The following is a 13,073-nucleotide window of genomic DNA, read 5'->3' on the forward strand; positions in this document are numbered from 1 at the left end:
GATGGCGGTCGATGGTGCATCGAACGGCGAAGCGGCTGCTGGACCTCGTCAACGAATGCCCACTGACTGCAATTTCTCCGGCTAAGTTATTACGTGAATATCGTTACCGATCGAGGGATCGATGATTGCTTTATTCCAGGCCCGGAATAGATCCGTTAGACCCAAACCAGTCAACGGCGGGTAATTTGCACTAAAACTAATTGCCTGCTGAAAGGTGACTCAATCTGGGCTAGGTAAACAGCATGCTTAAAGCGAAGATCGTCTTTGAGGGTAACTTAGGATCCAATAATGACAATAATGACTTTTTTTTGGCAAACAACGATCAACCTGTAAAACAATTCAATTCGCTCCTTTAACTTTCAATTTTATCGAAATACATCACATCTGGCATGGCTGTATTGTACTTTGATTGTTTGTCTGAAGTGAGTTCAGTGAAAAAATGCACTTCCCTACCATCGTAGCCGTCGACGTTGTACACGTCAGCCATCGAGTCAAATGGCTTGATGCACATGCATTTTGATAGACTATTTTTGGAGGAAAAGTGAATTTCCTGTTTACCAAACCGCATGAAGTGCATGGTGCATTGGAATAATAAACAACATCATCGCGGGAAACGGATCGACACTCTGTCTCGCGCGGTGGTTGTCTGTATTCCGTTCGCGGTGGGCAACATAGTTGGATTTTTTTCAGCCTTGATGGAGCTGATGTTATTTCATATGAAAGCTGCTACGGAATCAGAAATAGCGAATACCATCAGTGGGACTGCAGTCTTGAAGGATAGTTCGATAGCTGTATGTACCCGGCCTTGTCTGGGGCTACCAGTTTGATTTTGCAGATGTTGCTGATAATGAATGAAGGTTACAAGATAAGAGGAAAAGATTTTTGATAACAATACCGTCAAAAAATACTTTTTAGTGTGGTAAAGATATATATTATAAGGCCAGCTCGATCCATGGCTGCAAGTCGTTAACCACGCAGTCTATGAAGGGTCCGCAAACAGTCCCCCACCTGATCGATCCGCCTTGCTCGCTGCGCACTTCGCCTTCTTGTGCCCATCGGATCGTTGTCGAGAACAATTTCCACCGAATTACTATCCGACATTCTTGCTACGTGTCCAGCCCACCGCAGTCGTCCGATTTTCGCGGTGTGAACGATGGATGATTCTCCCAATAGCTGATGCAACTCGTGGTTCATTCACCTTCTCCACGTACCACAATAGATGGTACTCAGCACTTTCATTTCGAAAAATCCAAATCCACGGTGATCCTTCACAAGCATCATCCAGGTCGTGGCTATAGAGGACTACCGGTCTAATAAACGTTTTGTAGATTGTCACGGCAAATGCTGGGTAAAGCGTACCATTGGTACTTCGCGTACCTGAAGGAATAAAATAGACCCCATCTCCTTAGTCTCTTACCCAGCAACTCCTATCCCTATATCCCCGCGGTGCTGGCCGGGATACGAGCAACCTTAGGGAAGATCGGGTAACCAACCCCGGTGGGAACTATGGTCGTATGCTGACGGGGAAGGGGGGTTTGCTTCTCTCCGGAGGTGCAAATCTTACTTAGCGTCTGTTCTCCATATCAGGATCGGCTCACAACAGCGTCTGTTCTCCATGTTAGGGGCGGCTGATCATCGTCCAAGTGCCAGCGAGGGACTCTAAGTGAAACTGTGCACCATGGTCCACCGGAAATAAGGAGGAATGGTCCTCCGGAAATTTAGGGGGTTTGGTGTCAGGCCCTGCAAGCCAGCCTTTAAAAAATCATAAGCAACGAACAATCAACAAGAGAGTACGGACCGGATCCATCGGCGAAGACCACTGCGACGAAAAGGGACTAGCGATTGGAAACTCGGTTCGTGGAACTGCAAATCTCTCAACTTCATCGGGAGCACACGCATACTCGCCGATGTGCTCAAGGACCGTGGATTCGGCATCGTAGCGCTGCAGGAGGTACACCAGGAGATCACCACTGCAGACAGAATCACAAATCGACCACGTTCTGATTTATGGACGGCACTTCTCCGACATTATCGACGTCAGGACATATCGTGGCGCTAACATCGACTCTGACCACTATCTGGTGATGGTTAAACTGCGCCCAAAACTATCCGTCATCAACAATGTTCGGTACCGACGACCGCCGCGGTACGACCTAGAGCGACTGAAGCAACCTGATGTCGCCACTGCATACGCGCAGCATCTCCAGGCGGCGTTGCTGGAAGAGGTGAGCTCGATGGGGCCCTCTTGAGGACTGCTGGAGTACAGTTAGCAGCCATTAACGACGCAGCGGAGAACATCGTCGGGTATATGGGTCGAAGTCCCAAGTAGCACACGCAACATCTCCCTAAAAGCATCTTGTTTCTATTCAGTTTCATTAAAGGCATTGGAAAAACATCAAAGCACGAAAAAGTTGCATCAAGATGTCAAAAACGTTCGAATTGTGATCAATGTTTCATTAAAATTGCAATGCAGTACGTGTTTGACATTTGGAAACAAACAAACAAAGAATACTGCACTTCATGTTGCAAACACGAAACTAAATCATAAAGTTGCATATTTTTTACCATGTAACTTCAATGCGTCTTTCAAAATTTAATTGTTTGTTTAAATTAAGTTGCAGATAAGTTGAATGTGTCTTCATGTTTAATTTAGCATCGTTCAACGTTCTGACAACTCACATTTTTTTCCTGTGATGGTGCAATCAAGTAACAGGAAACCCGAATACAAAACTTCATAATCGTATGGTTTTTATGGTGAGTCAACATGCAGTCCCTTTGAAGTGTTGAATGGTGCTGTGGTAGAGTGAAGGACTATCAATCACAAGATCCATAAATCGAATCCAGTTTTATATTTTTATTTTATTTTTTTCCGCTGTAGTATTTTGTAACATTATTGCAATTTTACTGCAATCGAAGGATGTTTCCGTGGGCTCCACCTCTTGCGCTTTTTAGATTGCAAGAGAGTTATATTTGATGGCACATACGCAAAGATTGTTTCTTTCCGAATGTTGCAACACAGTGAAATGTTCAGTAGTGAAACAATTTGTGCTGCTTGGGAGTCGACGGAACGATTGGTTCGACGAAGAGTGCAGACAGATTCTGGAGGAGAAGGACGCAGCGCGGGTGGTCGCGCTGCAGCAAGGTACCCGGCAGAACGTGGAACGTTATAGACGGAAGCGGAGACAGCAGACCCGCTTTTTTCAGGAGAAGAAACGCCGCCTGGAAGAAGCGGAGTGCGAGGAGATGGAACAGCTGTGCCGTTCTCAAGATACACGCAAGTTCTATCAGAAGCTCAACGCATCCCGCAAAGGCTTCGTGCCGCGAGCCGAAATGTGCCGGGATAAGGATGGGAGCATCTTGACGGACGAACGTGTGGTGATCGAAAGGTGGAAGCAGCACTATGAGGAACATCTGAATGGCGCTGAGAGTACAGGCAGTGAAAGTCAAGGCAGCGGAGGAGATGACTACGTCAGTTCAGCGGACGATGGAAGCCAACCAGCCCCCACCTTGAGGGAAGTTGAGGATGCCATTCAACAGCTAAAGACCAATAAAGCAGCTGGTAAGGATGGAATCGGAGCTGAGCTCATCAAGGTGGGCCCGGAAAAGCTGGCCACTTGCCTGCACAAACTGATAGTCAGAATCTGGGAAACCGAACAGCTACCGGAGGAGTGGAAGGAAGGGGTTATATGCCCCATCTACAAGAAAGGCGACAAACTGGAGTGTGAGAACTTTCGAGCGATCACCATCCTTAATGCCGCCTACAAAGTGATATCCCAGATCATCTTCCGTCGTCTGTCACCATTAGTGAACGAGTTCGTGGGAAGTTATCAAGCCGGTTTCGTTGACGGCCGCTCGACAACGGACCAGATCTTTACTGTACGGCAAATCCTTCAAAAATGCCGTGAATACCAGGTCCCAACGTACCATCTGTTCGTTGATTTAAAGGCGCCATACGACAGTATAGACCGCGTAGAGCTATGGAAAATTATGGACGAGAACAGCTTCCCTGGGAAGCTTACCAGACTGATCAAAGTAACGGTGGATGGTGTGCAAAACTGTGTGAAGATTTCGGGCGAATACTCCAGTTCGTTCGAATCACGCCGGGGACTAAGACAAGGTGATGGACTTTCGTGCCTGTTGTTCAACATTGCGCTAGAAGGTGTCATGCGGAGAGCCGGGGTACGATTTTCAACAGATCCAGTCAATTTATTTGCTTCGCAGATGACATGGACATTGTTGGCCGAACATTTGCAAAGGTGGCAGAACTGTACACCCGCCTGGAACGTAAAGCAACAAAAGTTGGACTGGTGGTGAATGCGTCAAAGACAAAGTCCATGCTTGTGGGCGGAACCGAGTGTTACAGAGCCCGCCTGGGAAGCAGTGTTACGATAGACGGGGATACCTTCGAGGTGGTCGAGGAATTCGTCTACCTCGGATCCTTGCTAACGGCTGACAACAACGTTAGTCGTGAAATACGAAGGCGCATCATCTGTGGAAGTCGGGCCTACTACGGGCTCCAGAAGAAACTGCGGTCGAAAAAGATTCGCCACCGCACCAAATGTGTCATGTACAAGACGCTTATAAAACCGGTTGTCCTCTACGGACATGAAACATGGACAATGCTCGAGGAGGACTTGCAAGCACTCGGAGTATTCGAGAGACGGGTGCTTAGGACCATCTTTGGCGGTGTGCAAGAAGACGGTGTGTGGCGGCGAAGAATGAACCATGAGCTCGCCCAACTCTACGGCGAACCCAGTATCCAGAAGTTAGCTAAAGCCGGAAGGATACGATGGACAGGACATGTTGCAAGAATGCCGGACAGCAACCCTGCAAAGATGGTGTTCGCTTCCGATCCGGCAGGTACGAGACGGCGTGGAGCGCAGCGAGCGAGAATGGGCAGACCAGGTGCAAAACGACTTGGCGAGCGAGGCGAGCAAAGTTATGCCAAAATATCAATGTCGTCGGTAGTCGCCTGGTACTGCCCCACGAGCTCTCTTGCGATTGGTGTTAGTCGGTGGCATTAAATTTGGGAGAGTACCTTGTAGGCGGCGTATAGCAATGTTCAGCACGGTAGTTGCTACAATTTAGCTTATCGCCCTTTTTGTTAGATGGGACACACGACACCTTTCATTAACTCCTGCGGCAGAACTTCATCCTCCCAAACCTTGGTAATTACCCACTGCAGCGCTCTTGCCAGTGCTTCACCACCGTGTTTAAAAAGCTCTCCTGGTAGTTGATCAACTTCAAGGGCTTTTTTATTTTCCAGCCGACCGATCTCTTTCTGGATTTCCTGAATAGGGGCCGTCCAGAAACCACGTGGTCATATTTTTGAAGATTTTCAACCCCCCCCTCCCCCCATGTGGCTTATCGTGGTCATTTGGCAGACCCCCCTCCCCCCCCCTATGACCACGTGGTTTTTTCAAAAACAAAAAAAAATTAAAAAAAGTTATATAACTAAAACATATGGTTAACCCGATCAATTTTGAAGATGGACAAAAACAGGAATTTCAACTGATTCAAAATCAAACTAAACCCAGCATGGAAATTATAAATTTTCATGAATTCTAACATTTTGATGATGTTATCATGTTGTAATCTGTATCAGGTATTAGGATATCTAGAACTTGTACACCTTCGATGCATAAGGATACAAAAAATGTGGACTCGCGAATATGTTATAAAAATTTCTAGAAAAAATTGTAATGGCTTAGAAACTTTCCAAATTATCCCTATATTTTTTTTATTTTTTGGCATTAAATGCTAGTTTTCATTTTATATCTACAGTCTTTAATATCTTTGGGTTCCTTTTGGTATTCTAGAATTTATTGTCATATTTTGGCATTTAACCCTTTCAGGACGATTTTTTTTACATGGATTTAACGTACATATTTAGGGTTTTCCACTCGATCTTGTCAAAACTTGTATACAGTATCCCCTCGCTGATCTGGACCTCGCTAATTCAGAATTTTCCGGATTTAAAAGTATCAACACCCATTTAAACACGTTATGCTGTCAGTTTTCAAATTTGTGCTGTGATTTTGTTTTAATTCATTTGTATGGATTTGACAGTCGGATTAACGAGAGAAACCTCGATAGGCTGGTTATACATTTGTCGGATCAGCGGAGGTATACTGTAGTAAGAACTGAAAAGTCGTATTTTTTTTTTCGGGTGTCATAGGCCAAGCTGTTCTGAAGTACATATCCTTGAAAGTATCAAAAACCATGCCAAGAAACAAATGAAAAATGATATTACGGAGTTTAGAAAAGACCCGATCAACCATGTTCTGAACGATGTATCCGTACATCGCTAAGCATCCAAGCAGGTCCATTGAGCCGATGCGATTTCATTTATTACTTTCACAAGCTACAATAGACCTTCCTAGGACCTAGGAAGGTGGCATATGGAATGGCATATGAGCAAGTCGAACCACCTTCCTTTTGCCAGTGGAGATATATCAGCTTCCACACTGATATTCTTCCCTCCCTCTTCATACGGGAGCTTGGCAGAAGGAAGGTCGTGTGATATGTGCCATCACAAATATTTCCCTCCGCTCGCTTTCAAATCGACTTCTATAAAAACATTCTTCATGCCTGCCGTATCCTAACGGAACTATCAATTCTATACTTTCGCCTCTAATTCTATCATGAACATGTACGTCCAAGTTTGGAAGATGATATTAGCATTTCCATATCATTGTAAATCGTTTAACTTCACGTAGAAGTAATACACACGAAATCATTAATTTAGAATAAATAATTACTAAATTTTCCACAAAATAAATATTTTTTTTTTACCAAAAATTAAAACCTTTCCACGAAAAAATCAATAAAGAGCATTAAAAAAGTGGAAATTTTCCATTAAAGAATTTAAAATAATATAAAAATTGAGCATTGTTCCATGTGATGTGGAAAATGTTATCAATTTGATTGCTTATTGGTATTTTCTCAATGTAAATTTTCTTATTTTTTTCATTGCTCTTTATTGATGTGAAAGAAACCCAGCATTGTCCAGGTGTTGCAAATGTCACAATGAACTATTTGCAGCACCGCACTCTAGATCAATTTCCGTGCGTTTGTTTTGTTTTCCTCAACAGCTGACCCAAAATTGTATTTTATTGACTTTTTACATTTCCCCGTTAAATTCGCCAACTTTTTGTATATACAAACCTTGCGGATCCCAAAACGAATCGATTAGGGAAAAATCTTGCATATCGGTCAACCCGATCGCGAGTTAAATCGTCAGGAAGGAAATCTCAACTCATTTGTATTATATAGAAGAAGATATTTTGTGGAAAAAAATATTTTTTGCGGAATAGAATTTTTTTTCTGGAAACATTTGTAATTGTTTATTGCTAATATTGATTTATTCATGAAAATTTTGTTATTTTTTTCGTGGAACATTTTGATTTCTATATAGAAAATTCTTATTTTATAATTATTCATAATTTATAATAAAACATTTTATAATCATTTTTGCTTTTACAAGTGTTAATTTATTATTGTTTTGTGGAAATTTTTCAACTGTTTACTGTTTTGCATAGAAATTCTATATTTATTCAATACTCATGCCCTAATAATTTTCCCAGGAACTTCTATTCCACATATCGAATATGCTTTAGTCAATGGTCCTTTCATAAGCGACTCATAGAGTAATGAATGTATTATAGATCAATTATTATTTTGGAGTTCGGATCATTCGATTTATACAATTAACCAACATATGAATGATGTATGATATAATATCCCAGTAGGTCCATTGGGTTGATATGACTTCAATTATTATTTATACAAGCTACTGTACACTTTTTAGCTTATACAAAACGTCCTGGAAGTCGTAATTTGAACTACTTAAACATTCAAGTCCGTGAACCCAGTGCTTCTAAGGCCCTATAAAAAAAGTTTGCGAACAAACCTCATTGTCATTCTGCAACTTGATGTTGACTAGATAATTTTGGGTACATTGTCTCTTGGATCTCATGTTGATGGAAATTAGGATCATATGCTTATTGCATCGAATTGGGTATATACCGATGATGAAGACATTGCAAATGTCTTGATTGATCTGGATATCGTGGGCTGAACTTGAAATGAGAACGTTTTGGAGTACCTTGAGCATCTCGTATTCCTGAATATTAATCACTGGCTTAACGTTCAGGATGACCCATCTTATCTGAGTATTCAGAATGATGAAACAATGTGGTTTACGATTCAAACATTTCCACTTCATTTGCATGCTCTTAGAATCGAAATCTTCCCAAGGTCTCGGATATCTGAGTTTTCATGGTCAGTCAAATTTGAGCTCCCATATTTTTTCTGTAAAGCCAGTATCTAGATGAACAATTTTGCAGAAGAAAATTGTGGACTAGCTCTCTTTTGTGATTTTATAGACAATATAAAACGCTGGGCATATATGACCCATCCGTCCTGAAAGGGTTAAGATTTGTTTTGGAATTGAATTTCAATTGTTATTATAACACTATTATTTAGCCTAGATTGTTTTAGGGATTGGAGTGTTTTTTTTTCTGGAACACTGCAGGAATATACTCTTTTATGAATTTAGAAAGCATTATTATTAATTAGAATTTCATGTTGATTTTTTAAATGTAAGCTTCTCTATGTCATAACCTTTTTCATACGCACTACTAGAATTTTGTGCATTTAGAACATTTAGGTGCATTATTAAATTTTTCGATCAATTATCCTAATTGTTCAATATCATAAAAACTAGGCTTCTTAAGCCTAAATTATTGCCTACATTTGTTGTTGGATTAATTTTAAATTCCAAGATCTTCTGAAATTTCAAGAATAATTATTCTGGAGTTGCAAGGGAAACCCTTCAGAATATTGACAAGACATTCTTCGGAGTCTCAACGGAAAAATCTTCAGAATTTCAACGACTTTTTTTTCCGAAATTCTGTGGAAGAGTTCCGAAAAATGTTCGGTAGAAATTTTGATGCATACGATGAAAATTCCAATAAACATCAAATTCCGAAGAATTTCCAGTATAAATTAGAAAAAAAATTCCAGCTGACTTTTGTTTACAGAATCTCTAAAATTTATTTTCAAAATCCTGGGCAACATTAATGAATCTACAAAGGAAATTCTTCTAAATTTCCAATGGATATTTTTTGACGTAGAATACGTCTTACGGGAAAAAAGTGGTCAGAAAGTATGAACTAATGACTCATTAAAAAAAATAAAATAAACGCACTTAACTATTGAAAAATTGAATATCGTCAGGAACTGTTGAAAACTTGTTATACAAAGTTCATTGCCTACATTTCGTAAAAACATGAACTCTCATTGTACATTTTGTAAAAACATGAACAATTTTCAAAATTGTAGTTGCAGTCCGCTGATGCAAAAGTGTCGGCGGCGTGATGTCAAAAACCATCTGCGGTGGTGGCGTGGTGCGGCGAAAATTTTTAAATATATTTTTACATTTTTCCTTTCCAATTTTTTTTGTGGAAATTAAGACTGAATCGCTTGTTTTTTCGTTATTTTTTTTATGGAAATAGGATCAAAGGCTAAGATGGTCAAATAACGCAGATATGAATCGACGTTGCGACCGACGCTTCGTTACCGGTTTTTTCCGATGCACACCTATGTCTTTTTAACGCTGAGTTGAAAAGACGCTACGTGGGCATCATCTCGCTTTGCGTTCAATGATTAAATCGAGCCGGTGTCAAGCGCGGTGTCATCATCATCAATAGACATAGCCCGCTGTCATCATTGAAGCGCAGTATGAAAAAAAAAATATAGCTCGGGACACCCTGGCTACGATCTGGCGATGGGCTAAACAATAGGATGGCAATAGCCTGGATTAAATCATTAAATTTTAATGCTTTATATTTTTTAAACCGCTGTTGTTATTCCCCAAAAATTTTTCGTCTAAAAAAAAACCACGTGGTTCGAGAGCAACACCCCCCCTCCACCCATGTGGCTTATCGTGGTCATTTTCCAACCCCCCCCCTCCCCCCATATATGACCACGTGGTTTCTGGACGGCCCCAATATCCGGAGCCGGAAGACGTATGTCCTGTGCGCGTTCATTGCCCTGCCGCCACTGCTGTCGCAATTTTCTGGCATCGTTTTATCTTCGAGCTAACACGCTAAACAAATTAACTCAAAATTTACATAAATTGAAGAACTCAAAATTTGGTCCAGTTTGGTTTATGCTTTATGCTTTAGTTTAGAGTTCAATTTTCGAAGCGTGAATGTAAATACACGAAATAAATTAAGTACTTCTTCCATTTATTTTGTTAGCCTCAAATAAAAATATACAGCCATCCAGTTCCAACATTATTGATATGATCCCTCAAAATTACCTTATATTTGGTAGGATCGTTCCTTATAGAACAATATTGGACCCATTTTATTATTTCCCCTTTATGGTGACCAATTTCACTATAGGGTATTCAGAAAAATCGATCATTTCAGGAATTTTAATTTTTCATAAAATTGTAACTCCCAAATCATTAGGCCTATTTGTTGTATTACCAAATCAAATGAAAGCTCTTTATTTCTACAGGTATACCTCGATATAACGTAACTAATTTTTCACTCTTCAAATCGTTGTATCTTCAAAACCACTGGTCCTGCAAGAAAAAATGTGCTTTTTGCTCTTGTGAAGTGATATTTGATCGTGCAAGTGGAATACATAAAATGGATTCAAAATCTAAGGAAGAATTAAGTATGGAACTTGTTGTCCCAATTGAAAGTTTTAAAGGTGTAAAGTTGCCTTCAAACGGTGATGTGCTTGGTCGGATGCGTTTTATAATGAAAAATCAACACTTGAGTATAAAACCAGCTGCTAAAACTGTAGTAACTGAACTTCACATTTTTTGGGAGAAATATAGAATTCCTCTAATGCAACACTACAATGCTGTTGTTAAGCTCCTAAAATTATTTAACAAAATGCGAGCAATTATCAAAAAATCTTCTCTCGCGGGAGATAAACAGAAAGAGCAAGAGTCTAGTTTCTTTAATAATTTGGATCGATTGTTTGACATTGCTCGGCGAAATGCATTAAATTTGATTAAAAACGATAAGGATTAACAGTTCCTTATTCTGCAAAGGGAAGTTGGAAGGCCTGGATCTGTCTTTACGAGAGTTAAAAAAGGCAAAATCGAAGAAGAACCAACAACGGAACCAGAGCCTTCCTTGGAATCTCAATCAGCTACCAGCGTTTTACCTATTGATGGAGGAGGTAAGAATATAATCAAATAAGATGGTAACTTCTACTATATGTCAATATTTTTATGTCTTGCTTCCAGATGAGCGAAGTGAATCAAAAATAATGACTCCTATACTAGCTGCCACCCTAGACCGTATTGGACTAAGCGACCGAAATGCAATGTATGTTATTTCTGCGGTTTTAACAAGTGCTGGACTAAACTTAGGTAAGTTCTCCTTAACTCCTCCTTTCTCCTTGAGTTTAATTTTATTCTATTGATAGTTTTTTGTAACTAAAACAAAATCTTTATCAACTTTATCTATTTTTCAGGCGATTTTACCGTTAGCAGACAAACAATCTCAAGGGCCCGTGCAGAATATCGCAAAGAGATTGCTCAAAATATCCAAAGCAATTTTGATCTAAATGGACCACTTGTTGTACATTGGGATGAAAAGCTGCTTCAAGATCTCACAGGTAATATATTTGAGTATTTTTTATAGCATTGAAATGTGTTATTCTGTGTTAGGATTTTTGGATATCTTCTAACTAAGCATGATTTGAAGTAATCGATAGGTTTTTTTGTTATTTGAAATTTCTTTCCTACAATTTTAGATTACATTTGGTAATATTTGTTTTTTTTAAGAAGCTATTTGTAACATATTTTTAACTTTTTTTTTAAAAGAATGTATCTGATTTTTTTTCTTTTCAGGTACTGACAAAGTAGAAAGATTGCCAGTTTTGGTATCTTTTGGAGCAAATGTTCAGCTGCTTGGAGTCCCAAAATTGTCTTCTGGAACTGGTGAAAGACAGGCAAACGAAGTTTACAAATTGATGAATGCATGGGAACTAAGCGATCGCATCTGTGCAATGGGATTTGATACAACAGCAGCAAATACAGGAATCAAAAAAGGCGCTGGTACCCTAATCGAGAAGCGGATTGGCAGAGATCTTTTATGGCTGACGTGTAGGCATCATATTGCCGAAGTTTTGATGACAGTAGCTTGGGAAAACTATTTCCTTCAAAAGGCCCTTCTTCAAGTATTTTTATAAAATTTAAATCGGCATGGCCTACTATGGATCAATCCTTTGATGAAAATATGGTAGACGAAAACATTATTGAGATCCTTGGTGATGAAACACAAAATTTGATTGAATTTTTGAAAAACCAACTCAATATTCAACAGCAACGACAAGACTATAAAGAGTTGCTAAATTTATCTTTAGCATTTCTTGGTTTGAGAAGAATTAAATTTTCGCCACTAGGAGCACATAGCAATGCCAGATGGATGGCGAAAGCAATATATTGTCTTAAAATATGGCTGTTCAAAGGCCAATTTGACATGACCGATGATGAAAGGCGAAAAATTCCAGTAATGTGTGCTTTTATTTTACGAGTTTACATTTGGTCTTGGAAAGCTCCTTTACCCTCATCAGCAGCACGAAATGATCTAAACCTGGCAAAAAAATTGATAACTTTACGAGATGCTTTCCCTGATCAATCAAGAAATGTGTATATGGCTGCGGCTTCAAGATTTGCAAATCATCTATGGTACTTGAGTGAAGAACTAGTCGCTCTGGCTTTTTTTCGACCCAGAAATATCTACTGATGAGAGAAAAGAAATGGCACACAATTTAAAATCTTGTAAGGGTGATGAAGTAAGAAAAATAAAATTGAAAGTATCTACGATCGATAAGTTGACTTCTTGTACGCTTTCGGATTTTGTTTCTCAAAATACGATGATTTTTTTGAAATTTCTGGAATATCTGCAAATTTTCTCAAAGAAGATCCTAGTATATGGGATGAATTGGAAGAATTTTTTGAAAGTAGAAATAAAATTAATTCATTTTTAGTAGTGAATGACTGTGCTGAAAGAGGAGTTAAACTAGTTCAAGATTTT

The sequence above is a fragment of the Armigeres subalbatus genome, chromosome 2 (assembly GCF_024139115.2).
Source record: "Armigeres subalbatus isolate Guangzhou_Male chromosome 2, GZ_Asu_2, whole genome shotgun sequence".
Lineage (NCBI taxonomy): Eukaryota > Metazoa > Arthropoda > Insecta > Diptera > Culicidae > Armigeres > Armigeres subalbatus.